This window comes from Stegodyphus dumicola, chromosome 1 (genome assembly GCF_044657685.1).
Source record: "Stegodyphus dumicola isolate Sdum_Otavi_A_Nest chromosome 1, ASM4465768v1".
NCBI classification, from domain to species: Eukaryota; Metazoa; Arthropoda; class Arachnida; order Araneae; family Eresidae; genus Stegodyphus; species Stegodyphus dumicola.
In genome coordinates this window covers 118,453,242-118,466,945 of record NC_140768.1, presented here as the reverse complement: position 1 = coordinate 118,466,945, position 13,704 = coordinate 118,453,242, and the positions used below count along the sequence as shown (strand labels likewise).

Genomic DNA, 13,704 nt, shown 5'->3' with positions numbered 1-13,704 from the left:
GACGGCCATCATCAACATCAGTAGGGCGGCCAGAGCGCTCTGCTTCCTCAAAGTCCTAGTTCTTGCTTTTGAAATTTCGGTACCAAATTTCCACAGTGCCATATGATACAACATTAGTACCTAAAAGTTGTACACATGATTTGGTGACATGCTATAGCTGACTTTTTGCAACAGAACTGGAAGTAAATGATGGTTTTTTAATCTGGTGGTGTGATAGTTCCATTTCAGACATAACCACAGTGCCATATGATACAAGCTTCCTTGGAGACAGCAGCTGAAGCTCTGTCATCTATTTGTTGTTCCGACAGCATAAACTCCCTTTTCGACTTTCAGCTCTCTTTTCAAATTAATTTTCATCTGTGTCTGTTCTGCCTTCCATAGCCTGGAATTTTTTTTTATTGTGGAAATAACTTCTCTGTATTTCTTCTTGACTCTCCTCCATCTCTTCTTAAACTGATCTGATGTCTTTTTTTCCTTATGTTTATTAGCGCAATACCCTCTTTTCTTGTCCAGCTTTTATCTCTTATTCAATTAATTTGACGGCTTATTTTATCTGGCCCATTTTTATCTTTTCTTTAATGGACCTGATGGCCCCATTGCATCTTTTCTTGGAATGCAATAAAGGCTGTCGCCAACTGTCTTATTTGCGACTCTATCGCTTTTGTCATCGGCATTCAATACCACTTCTTACACAAAATTTGTTACGTGCATATGTATTCCTAATGGATTGAATGCACACAGACGCTATGGAAGCTGAATGAAATTTATTTTTCACAAAGTCTTCACAGTTCTGAAACCTGCACACAAATGTACTTGTGCAGCTATTCTCAGTATGATAGAGAACAATCTGTAGTTACCACTTGAAATTGGTTAGAACGTTAAACACTAAGAGCCTCAAAAGCATAAGTTCGCATAGCGATGACTCAATATTCTAAACTCAGTGCTCTGAACTAAACTGAAGGCTGATGCTCTCTCCATTCCTATATAGTTCCCCCCTTCCACCAGAGAAGTTTCCGGTAGGTTCAATTTCACAAAATTGCTGGAAGTCGTATACAGGTACAGTTACTTAGGACCGGATACGGTGACAGTTACCCAGCGATCGGACCAGTTACAGCTACTTAGAGATCGAACCAATATGTCACAAAATGTTTGCAAAACTTGGCAATTTTCGGCCATTTCTTTCCAAATTGGGCAGCAAAAATTAGTTTCCAAAACCAACGCCAGCTCGGCGAGATAGTTGTTTACCTCAGCGTAAACGGACTTATCACAGTGTCCCTATTCTTCCGGTGAAGCTTTGCATTCTAAAGTCTTTCCTGTTACATTATACAAGAGGTACTACAACTTACATATAATTTCACTAAAATTATTTTCTTATATACAAAGCTCGTAACAATACAACTTTATTTAGAGTAAAATCTGTTTTTCTTCTCAATTTAATTCCGTATATGAAGTTAAAAAGCTCATTATTCTTCACCTGTCTCTGCGATCTACCAAACTAACACCTCTAAAATAATACTTCTAACAGAAAATGCTACTCCTAAAAATATGCCACCCGGGGCTGACCAACCGTCCGCTTTCCTATAGCAACAACGCCACTATATATAATTTTGTTGAAATACACAACGAAAGTGAAAAATGTATGAGATAGAATACCATTATTTGATTAGATCTAATCGTAAGGATTATTCAGTCCACTTACTTTCCAAGATTACCGATCTTTGAACAACGCACACGTTTCACGAAACGCACTAATGGGGGAAATTTCATACTTAATGGGAGAATGTGGGTGTGATAATATACTCTTTAAAAAACCATTCTTCGACCTCATGTCTGGCAGTCAGACATGCGGTTGAAGAGTGGTCAGTGACTGTCAGAGACAGTCAGTGACTGTTAGTTAATTTTAGCTTATGATAATATTGACATCAGATGGAAAGCGCGATGATTTTTGCTCTTACTTAAACTTACTTCGTTATTGAGATAAGTGAGGTATTCAATGGGGCGGTATTATTTAAGTGAGGTATTACTTAAAAGCAAATTACTGTAAACGCAGCGTAATATGATCATTTTTGTTCACGACTATTTTGATAGCATTAACCGAATGATAGCATTAAACGATAAGAAAAAGAAATGCCCTTCCAAATAGCTATGGAATTTAACTAATTTCATATGAATATGGCTATAAACATATAAATAGGCACTGCAATTATTGTAATTTCATCACATTGTAATTATTAAAAGCAAAAACTTATTTATGAACTATACACAATCTTTGTAACGCAAAAGTTCATTTATGAAGTGCTCATAACGTTTGTAGAAATTATTTGATCGATATTCTACCCCTAATCTAATACTCGCAGGGCATCTGTCGTTGAAAGAGAATATGCCAATGCAAAATTAAAAATTAGGCAGAAAAGAAATCTTAGTAGATTTTTTCATGTTTGTTTGTTTGTTTTTCAGGGGCAAGGAAAAGGAAGATGTAATCTGAGGATTCCTCCCTTCCTAAAGAAGGGGAACCTGTGATTGAGCGCCTTCAAAATCGGTAGAGTTATTCAAAATCTACGCCTAAACTAAGTTTTCTGTTTTTCCTTTTCTTTTTTTTGGGGGGGGGGAGAGGGGCTTAGTTTTAAATGGCTGATTAAAATCGAAATCGAGATGTTTGATGACTTAATCCCTTATATGACGATTTTTCAATCTATTTTGACTTTTTCTGGCGATTTTATTTCAGTTTAAAATAATTTTATTCCATAATATTTTTTTAACATTAACCGAACTGCTGATCCTAATAAGCGATGTATTTACGATGCTTTTATATACAAACGAAAGGGACTTTGGCAGTTCGATAATAATATCCAAATGATAGCATTAACTGATCTGGGGTAGATTTAAATGCTAAATGTGCAGGAATCAGATTTCCTTAATTACAGTGAGGCCTTGGTTCACGAATGTAATTCGTTCCTGAAGGAATTTTCGCCAACAGAAAAGTTTGCAAATCGAAACAATTTTCTTTATAGGAATTAATATAAGGTGCATTAATTTGTTCTTGGACCAGAGATGATTACGTATTTAAATTTTGCAAAAGAATTGCATGTAAAAATTCATAAAAATTAATAATAAAAAAATAGAGGGGAAAAAAGGAAAACAATTTTGAAAGGACTCAGATTTTAATGGTTGCCTAAAAAGGCTCTTTTAAAGTTTAATGTGGTTTATCAGTAGAGATTATAGATAGAGGTGGCCCAGATAGAATAGCGAAATATTTTAGAGGATATTAGATGAAGATGCATTTAGACTAACATGGGAACATGTTTTATCTACTTAATAAAGTGAAAAAATATGTAACATCATTCTTGAGACATATTTAAAATATATACACTGTGTAAAATAAAAAAATATGTCATGCAAACTTCTAATTTAACTGGCTGTAGTCCCTTCACCTTAATTCGGGTACATCCCCTTTCTCTTTTAAAATAATAATTATCTATAATATATGAATCTAAACTATCAATTCAAAATTAATTTGCATCGTACAACGTTACGTAACTCTGCAATGCCGATATCTTTTATCCAGTCAAGTTAAAGATTTCCGTTGCAAACGAAAATTTTTCTCTTCCACATCTTCTGAATGCGTAACTTTTGGATTTTCCACTTTGCTGTTGCAACTTGCTGCTGCTTTCTTCAAAAATCTATTCCACAAGTCTATCGGTACCGATGTGAAAAAATTAGTTTTAGAACAAAGCGCTATAGCTTCCATTCTTTTATGTTGGATTAATGAAAAATGTCTATCAACCATGAATCAAAAGAAAAATTATTAAATTCGACCACGTTTGCTGGTCTGTCATTCTTTATGCATCTATCTACGACGCCACCAAATCTCACGCGACAGTCATTTCCTCCCCCCTAGACACATTTTCAAATGCGAAAAAAAATTGTTTACATAGCAAATAATACATTCCAAAAAAAGTTATTATTCTTATAGCAAAAATTCGTAACTGAAAGTATTTATATTTTGAAAAGTATGAAAAAAAAATATCTGCATCTTCAAATCTTGGAATTAGTTTTATACCATAGTGTAAATGAATCAGTTTCGTTTGAAAGAGTTTCCGACGCATAACTCAAGTTCATTTTTAATGCTTATAAAGCTGGTTTAAAAATTATTAAAATATTAAAGCTTTCTTCAAATTATTGCCCTAATAAATAGTGTCATAATAATGCTAATTAATTTATGGGAAATGTAGTCGCGAACCGTATATAATTGCTTGAGACCATTAATTTACAGGACCGTGTCTTCGGCCTAAAAAAATTGTGGACAGATTGAGTTTGCAAACAGAGATTTTACACCCTGTCTCATTTGAGAAATATTTTAAAATGTAAGCAACACATTGGGTAAATTTTAGAGGCCAGTGAGTCTCAAGCAGTGTCGAGTGGCGCTGAGTGAAAGAAAGACCTGGAAATCAATGTTGTGTTTTCCCTCATAGTAACTACCTGTTTCATACAGCCCATGCATCGAAAAGTGATAGATACATTTAAACAATATTGCATTAGGACAAGAATGAATCAGACCATCAAGGCAGGGTAGAATGGACCCACATTAAGGGAATTTTTGGAAGAACTATAATATGCGAAACACAATAAACAATACTGAAATAAACGAGTCAACAATGAAGGTTCCCGGAAACAATTATGTCCACAAATGATGAGTGATTTTATAAATTCTGAAGAAACTTTGGAAACTGTCAAGATGAAATAGTTAGCATAATGAATGAATTTAACTTAAACTTTAACAACGAATATATTAATGAGTTGATTGAATCTCACCCAGTATCTCTGTTAAATGAATACTTAATTAAGCAATAGAAGTTAAATTAAATACGCAATGTAAGTGAGAAAGTTTGTTTTGGGTTATGTGATTATGGCAAAGCACACGAAGGCTCTCTGTCTAAGGGAAGAGATGCCTTCATGGAGGGTTTTCTGCGGAAACTGGCTTGTATTCACGTTACACATGGAGAAAACCACGAAAACGCTCATGCAGCCAGTCAGTTCTCCGGGGTTCGAACCCCGGACTACACTACCAGGATTCAGTGACTTTAAGTTCGGCCGCTGGTGGGCACCGAAATTGAGGAATAAGAAGCTTATAAAATCGTCAAGACTTTGACAATCAAGAATGTGAATGAAGCTTTCTTGAATCTTGGCAAAAGTCTGACTATCATGGAAGAATGTGATGCCAGTGGAGAACGCATATTTAAAGTACGTAGAACGAGTGAGAAAGAAACTGCGTGTGATAGAAACTTTATCATAAAAAAGGGGTGGTATTCAGCTAACTTTTGAAAAGTTTATAAAGAAAACACATGAAAAACGCAAAAACACGACTCGTTAACTTATTAATAAATAAATATTTTTAAAATGCAATTTATTTTATTTTAATTATTTATTCATTTTAATATTCCTTTATTTTTTAATATTCAGCATTCGCACACATTTACAGATGGCAATTATGGGCGAAAGTCGAGGGCTGCCTGTTATTCCTATGGGTAAAATTGTTTGCGGTTTGCAAACACTTCGGTTGACGAACGGCTTTCACGCTAAGGTTTTACGATATAGTCAAACTTCGATCGCAGTAGAACTTTCCTCTCAGTTGTTATAAGTGCTGCTAGTTGTGAAAAGCGTACAGTAAGTATACATAACTGTTTTCCTTTAGACAACTTTTGATATGTTCATAACAGCAAGAACAATCCAATAAGCATCTACAATGTCACTGATGGCTTTGAGAACAAAAAAGCAATAAAAATAATAATACAATTTTAAAACGCAGATTTTTAATTTATTTTGCTACATGTCGGTTTGACATTTTTCGTAGTTATTTGTTACATTAAAAATGTTTCGTCTATAAAGTTTGTGGAAAACGAGAGAAGTCATTGGGGGCTCAATAGCGTAAGAGAAGGAGATGGTCGGGAAAAATTCAGAAACTGTTACAAACCAATCACTAGCTCTAGGTTTTCACAATCAGTGAAAAAGCCTCTCTTTTCGTTGATGGATATACTGTCTCACCCGCTCAACGTTTATTGCGTTAGGGACAAACGGTTAGGAAAAAATTTCCCACGATTCTAGATAACGAATTCGCCCTCCCACGTCACATTTTTATTTATCTCGACAGCCCTTGCACTAGCTGCTACGAAGATTACTTCTTCTCACGTACGCATTCTGCATGATGGTCTTGGCTCACACAACTAACTCATCTCGACCGGGCTCTCCTTCTTTAAGATGGATGGCTCGGGAAAATACTGTCGACACCACGAGAAAATACTGTCGACCCTGAAGCTGGATTTATTTTTAGCTCTGTAACTTGTTGATGCTACAGATTTGGCGTCGTGGAGATTGGTAGTATATAAGTTAAGAGCTAGGGTTATGATACTGGAATATAAAAGACAGATTCAAGAAATGTAATCTTCTGTCCCTTTCCCGACTCGAATGTTCATGGCAAGTGTTTCATGAACGTGCTAAATCGCATCTCTATGTTACAGTTCTAGAGCGCTTTAGCACAAGCTGCAAACATGTACCGTAGGAATACAGTTGTAACACGCACTATTTCAACACGTAGTTACAAAATGGCGGTACGCTCCGGGCGACGCATTTCCAGGAGCGGCATTTTTGCATGAAACGTTATTTTATAGGTATTAGTCAAGCGTATCATCGAGGCAGGTTAAGAATAATTATATTCTAAATTGTCATATAGAAGTAAATTAGAAGAAAAAGTGTTTTTACTCTAGATAAAGTATTAAAAATCACTACGTGATCACTACTGTTAACAGTAGTGATCACGTAGTGATTTTTAATACTTTATATAGAGTAAAAATAATACTTAATACTTTATCTAGAGTAAAAATCACGTAGTGATTATATACTTTAATACTTTATCTAGAGTAAAAATCACGTAGTGATTTTAACAGCTACATACTCTTATTATAACCTTTCTTATTCCGTCGACACTTTTGAATGCAAATCACGAATGTCAACTAAATTATGATTACTGTATCATCATGATCATAATTTACCTGATAAGAAAAAATTCCTCGATAATGCAGAAAAAATTCAGAGTTTTATTTTCGCTGTTGCTAGGGAAAACGAAACAAATACATGAAAAACAAAAACGTGGAAGGGCGGTCCTTTTAAGTTTTGTAAGTTATTCTAAAATACAATGTCCGGAATAAAGTTGGAAATATTGGAATACAAGTACGAACTTTCCTCTCAACTGCTGTTAAGTATTGCTAGTTGTGAAAAGCGTTTTTTAATAATCATTTAAGTAGTACTTACGAACTACAGATGTACATTTTGCTTTTAAGAATTGTTAACTGTTCATATACCAATAAAATAACTGTTACATTGTAGAGACATTTGGTATTTTTGGAAGCAGGAAAGATGAAAAACATGCAACATCTTCGCCGGGAATCGAACCGCGGATCTCTCAATTATGCGCTGAGCGTGCAGACCACTGCACCACGAAGGCTCGCTAAGAAGGCGGGAGAAATACCTTATGACATAAAAGGATCTCTACTGTCTATATAACAGCAAGAGCAATCCAATAGATATCTACAACAGGTGATTTCGTGAACAAAAAAAAAAAAAAAAAAAAAATTATAATATAATTTTAAAATGTTGCAATGAAAGATTTCTCTGATAAATAAACGCAGAGTTTTGATTTATTTTTGGACATGGCGTTTTGACATTTTTCATAATTATTTGTATACCAGGAGGGGAGGCAAATTCATTGACTGCCCCAGGCGGCAAACTCAGGAACCGCCCCGAGCAGTAAAAGCTCTGACTACGCCAGAGTCGTGTAAAGTAGACTTTATAGAACGTACTGGGAATGTTTCGAAAAGTAACGATATTGTACGTTAAAATTTACGTCTTAAGGAGACGGTCGTAACTTGCACCTCTTCAGCACGTAATGGGAATGTTTAGGAAAATTTATAATGTATTTTATGTTAATTAAGCAATTTTTATGATTTAAAACTTTACTATAAATTCTCCTCTCCGTAATCCCCACCAAAACATAAATTAGGTTTTAGGTGTATAAGCTGATGGTTTTTAATCGTTAGAGGTTGTGGCAGCTGCGTCGTGCTGTTAGTATCGGAAGCTCTGCCTTAGTTGCATTCCTGCTTTTTAGCGTCTTGCTAGCCGACACTTTAAAATACGTGCTGTTTACTGTTTGAGTCAGCTTAAGTAGTCTGTTTTGTACACTGTAAAAAAAAATCTGTAAAGTTACTAAGAAAAGTCGTGGAAACTGGGATGCCATGGATTATTTGAGTAATCAAAACAGGAATATTCTTAGTAATTTTACAGAGATTATACCTGTAATGGTTACAGATGTTTGACATGTAATGTTACAGGAAGTTATTCCGTAGGCATAACAAAGTTTTTGTATGTTGATTACCGAAGCATATGTCTGTAAAGGTTACAGATCAAAGATCTGTAATGTTACAGGAAATTATCGTGTAAGTATAACATGTTTTTCATATGTGATTTACCAATGTAAACATCTGTAAAGATTACAGGAAATAATAGTGTAAGTAAATCGTAATTTTTGAATGTGAATTACTAAAGGGAATATTTGTAGATTACTAGTGTTCTGCTTGTAAGGTTATTGCAAGTGATTATGTAAGAACATGTATTTTCATGTGAAATTTTAAAGGATATATATGTAAAAGTTGCAGATAATTTACTTAAAAGTTCTTCCAAATAATTATGCATATAGAACATATTTGTCTTATACAAAATACAAAAATGATGTATTCTCAAATATTAAATATTTTAATTGTAATATTACTATAAATAATTACACATGTAGAACATATGTTTTATGTGAAATGTCTACAGCTACTGCTTGTAACAAAATATGCTGCATTTATTTATTTGTGGGGAAAGGGAAGTTATGTAACTCTAAATATTATTAAGTTTTTTTTAAGGAAAAATACCTTAGATTTTCTAAAAGATATACAACATTTTCTTTCAAAATATTCCCAATGTTAAAAAGACGCCCAAATTTTATGTTTTTATTACATCTGCATTACTTTCCTTTATTGAATTTTGAGACATCTCAAAGTTACATATGCATCATGAAATAGCTGGAAAAAAAAACTTGTGTATTAGACTTAATGGTTTTTTGGCAATAAATTAGTAATGTTCTAGAATTCCTCCGTTGAACACTGGTAGTTCGGTCCGAGGTTCAAATCCCGCGAATGGGCTGGTTGTATGGGTATTTTCATGGTTTTCTCCATGTGTAACATGTATATAAGTCAGTTTCCCTTCGAAAGTCCTCCACAAAGGCATTTCTCCGCTTAGGCAGATAGTCTTAGTGTGCTTTGCCATACTTAAATAAACTAAACCAAATCATTCTCCTTATACCCAACAGTGTAATCTAAAGAGACTGCAATTGGATATGATTACAGTAAAAAATATTTTAATGAAATTGTTTCAATAAACAATTCTAAATATTTTTTCAAATTCTAAAAAAAATTATTGATGTAACTCAACAATGAACTTAAATTCAGTTATCACAAGATATCCAAAATTATTTTCATGCTTAATTGCATTATTCATTTAAATTACAACATATAATTCTTTTAGGCATAAATGCTTTTTAATCTCTTCTGCTACTAACCATTAATTGAAATAATAGATTAATTAATCGGACAGTTGTACAGGGATTTTCCCAGATTTAAAACTTTATTAATAAATTACATTCTTCTTATTGAATACAAAATTGAAGAATTAGTTAGTTCTAAATTTAATTTTTTCAAGTATTCCTTCTACTAAAACATTTATTGCCTACAGGCAGCCAGACAGTAAGCTGAACACTAGCATTTGGCTCTAGATTTAAATCCTAGAGAATGGGCTGCCTGTGTAAATGTTTGTGTAACATGAAGTTTTCCTTAAAATATTCCTTTCCTTGGACAGATGGCCCTCTCTTGCTTTGTCATATTTCAAATAATCAATTCAAGCATTTAATGTAGGTATGACTTCACAACTTCGTCCCAAATTCTAACTGAAAAATTGAACAGAATCCCCTGATACTGTGTCTATAATACATGATGAATATAGAATGATCTTAAAAATTTAAGGAAGAAAATATAACGTATTTGGAAATGCCTTGATCCTATAATTATATTTTTCTTTGCTATGCCTAGAAAATTAAGAAAATTAGACTTAAGAATGTAAAAACTGAAGATAAAGAATTCAGCATTAATAATTGATATGATAGTAGTAATAAACTAAAAATTTTTTAATGAAAAATTGATAATGCATAATGGCTCCTTAAAATTTTAATTTTCTATCCTACTATTAATGGAACTAATTTATCACTATAATCAAAATGACTCAGATTTTCTTTCTTTAACTGATGTCAAAAACACGATGATTATTTCAAAATTCCTGTGGATGATTTAATTGTTCTCAAAATTTTCTATTCATTTATTAAATGCTTCAGATTAGTGTTTTTGTTATCACTATTTCAAACGACTTTTTAAATCTTCGGGAAAAACGTTTAAATCTTCATTCAACAAAATTATATTTTTAGATAGATTTTTATGGAATAAAAAATTCTGTAAGATAATATTCATTCACACAAGATATTAACTTAGTATTTGCTCATTACTTTACAAGTATTCAATGAAGCCTTTTAGTGTAACATACAGGTTACATAAGGAACCATTTCATTTTAATGTAATATTCCATAATCATATATTTTATTTCAAAAAATATCATATTTTGAAAATATTGGATATTGCAATGCATTTCACTCCTAACATATACAGCTAGCGTGAAGATCTATAATTAACAGTCAATATAATTCATAATAATGAATTCCGTTATGCATAACTACATCTTGCAAGATTAGATTTAGTTGACAAAAACTATTAAAGATAATATAAAAGATCTATTTGGTTCCAGCAATTTAATGCAGAAATGAAAATACTTTTAATACCATATATTAGTGGTTCTCAACCATTTTACCTTTGCTAGATCATGCCTCTCCTCCTTACCCAACTTGAAAAATAGATATACACTTATTTTGATTTTATTATATTTTAACGTTTTTATAAATTAAATAAGAAAAAGGTATGGAAAATGTTGATATATACAAAAACAGATCTTATATTTAAAATGCACAGAAAAAAAATGACTTATGCTACAATGAATCTTCTATTGTAGATCTTGAAAATTGTACATACTGTGAAAAATGAATGTGACAAACAAAAATTGATTTAATTTTGCACACAATTCTTTTACATGCATATCAGTGAACACTGGGGGGGGGACTCTTTATTCCAATACACAGAATATAGAAACAAAAATAGGTTTATTTTTATTTGAAAACTATCCAAAAGGAAAATAAAATAAAAAAATAGGAAAAATTTATATTATTGTTATTTTTAATTAATCATATTGGTGAAGGTGCAGTCCTCCTCTTCTTAGGATTCAAAGCATGGCTCCTAAATAAAGAAAAAATCACATTCGTTAGAAGTACATAACATATTCTAAATTTGTTATGTGACATTTTAATTCAGAATCTCTTCATAATAATTGCATGCACTTGCACATATTCCAAATGATTTAAATCTTTTTTAAAATTAAATAATTAAATTGCAAACAAGATTCCTTTTGGTCCTTTCATGAAATCATAAATTGCATGTATCATCCATTTTTGAAGCAAAAGCAGTACAAATTTAAATAATTCATTTTGCAGAAAATAATTTGAGGTTTATTAGATATTTACTATATTTATTTGTAATATAAAATAAATTTGTAAAGTAGTTTTAATAATGATCAGATTTTTTTTAAGATTAATTTCTCTAGAAATTGAAATGTATTAAGGTAGCACTTCTCAATCTGTGGATCATACAGTTTGCCCTCTTGGTCCTCCGAAGTCTCCAAAGGAGACAAAAAAATTTAGTTGAAAAATCTCAGAGTTTAAAAAGTTACATATGACAATCATCTATCACCTTTTCTCGTAAGATAGACATTTTATGAAATTTATTATTGGTTACCCTACTTACAGACTTCCCACTCAGTCTTAGCAGTAAAAGATGGATTTAAAGCACTATAACTGTGGTACTTACCACCATATATCCAAATATACTATCATATATCCACTAAGACTGTGGTCTTACCATCATATATCCAAATATATCCAAAGAGCCATGCAAGAATTACAAATCATCCTTCTCATTAATAATCTTGAAATATTAGAAATATAACTTTTCTTCGATGGACTTAATTATAAAATATAACGGATTTTAATTATATATTAAAAATATAAGTGTACTAGTAGTAATATATGCTAAAAAATTGCTTTCGAAGGGAACAGCAGCAAGGCGATTCACAAATTATGATAATTCACATAATCTCTATTCGAAAAAAGTTTGAGAAACGCTGAAATAGGAGAATAATTAAATTATGGTTAATACTGGTAATTTCAGCCGTATGCTTTAAGCTTGATGATCAACATTAAAAAATTCTCAGAAAGTGTTAGATCAAAAACTACTTTTCCACATAATATGAACTTATACGTAACAGCATTTAATACTTAGCTCACTGGCAAAATATACAAAATTTTGAAATGCAAGTATATATATAAGGCCAATAATATAGTTATCAACAATTAATGCATGAACTTCAAAACTTACACAATTAACAAACACATGAACAATGATGTTACATGCATTCATCCTCTGAATTAACTAGTCAGTTTGGGTATTTTCTATCTTAGATGTCGCAAAAATTGATCGTGGATTTAATATTTTAAATGTTCCTCTCATAGACATTTTAATACTTGTATTTTTTACATAGAGTGTCATCTTTAGTTTTACAGATATTCATTTGTTCGCTTATTACGATTAAGTTTTACAGACAGAACAGATGATACCTGATTACATTAAGTGGTATTTAAGACAGAAACTTACTTACTGGTACTTAACACAGTTGCTAGAAAAATATTACATAGTGAAAGACAGGATACAAAGTCAGAATCTGAAAACTTATTGACTTACACTAAGCTATTTAATGCTTGAAATATTTATGATTAGATAATATCTTTTACATCATTAATATCTATCAGTGATATGATATACTTTAAGTATACAGTAAAACCTCTCTATAACCTTCCATAATTTTGTACAATTTTGATATTTAATGGAGGTGGTTACTTCACAAAGCATGATTCTCAGTGATAATTAATATCAATGTTTGTATCACCAGAATACTTGACATAGTCACTTAAAGAGGTATAGTTGCTAAGGAAGGTTTTTCTGTACTTCAAACAATGGTTTACATATTTTAAAAAGTATATTTTTCTGACACTGTTATTTAAAAAGTGTATAACTCCTTCTACACTTAAGCACAAAAATTTGATATTTTTTTATGAGTCATTCATTTAGTTGTAACTTACAGGAAGATATCTTAAATGCCTAAAATGTTTTAATTTATGAAAAACAACAGTTAGAGTATATTGAAGGGTGCTCCCTGTATTATCAAGGGAGCACAAGTTTGTGCAATTCTCTGATGTTTTCTTAAGTGAAAATAGGTAGATGTGTACATGGGAGTCAAGGGAGTGCGCGATGCCAAGTTTGTAAAATTCGCAGATTTTTTTTTAGGTGAAAATAGGTCGATGTGTACATGGATACCGAGTATGTCCAATCTCTTGTCTTCGTGTAG

At 32.1% G+C, this 13,704-nt stretch overlaps 1 protein-coding gene across 3 annotated transcripts in view; it reads left to right on the top strand.

The window, feature by feature from the left end:
- spdi (sperm antigen with calponin homology and coiled-coil domains split discs) overlaps positions 1–13,704 on the top strand; it is a 249,616-nt gene that overhangs the window by 66,357 nt on the left and 169,555 nt on the right. The window contains exon 2 of one of the 3 annotated variants that reach the window (XM_085819741.1): positions 2,458–2,539. The exons of the other annotated variants lie outside the window; for them this stretch is intronic. The gene's annotated coding sequence lies outside the window, so the exon portion shown is untranslated. The remainder of the gene's footprint in view (positions 1–2,457; positions 2,540–13,704) is intronic. 3 annotated transcript variants of the gene reach the window in all.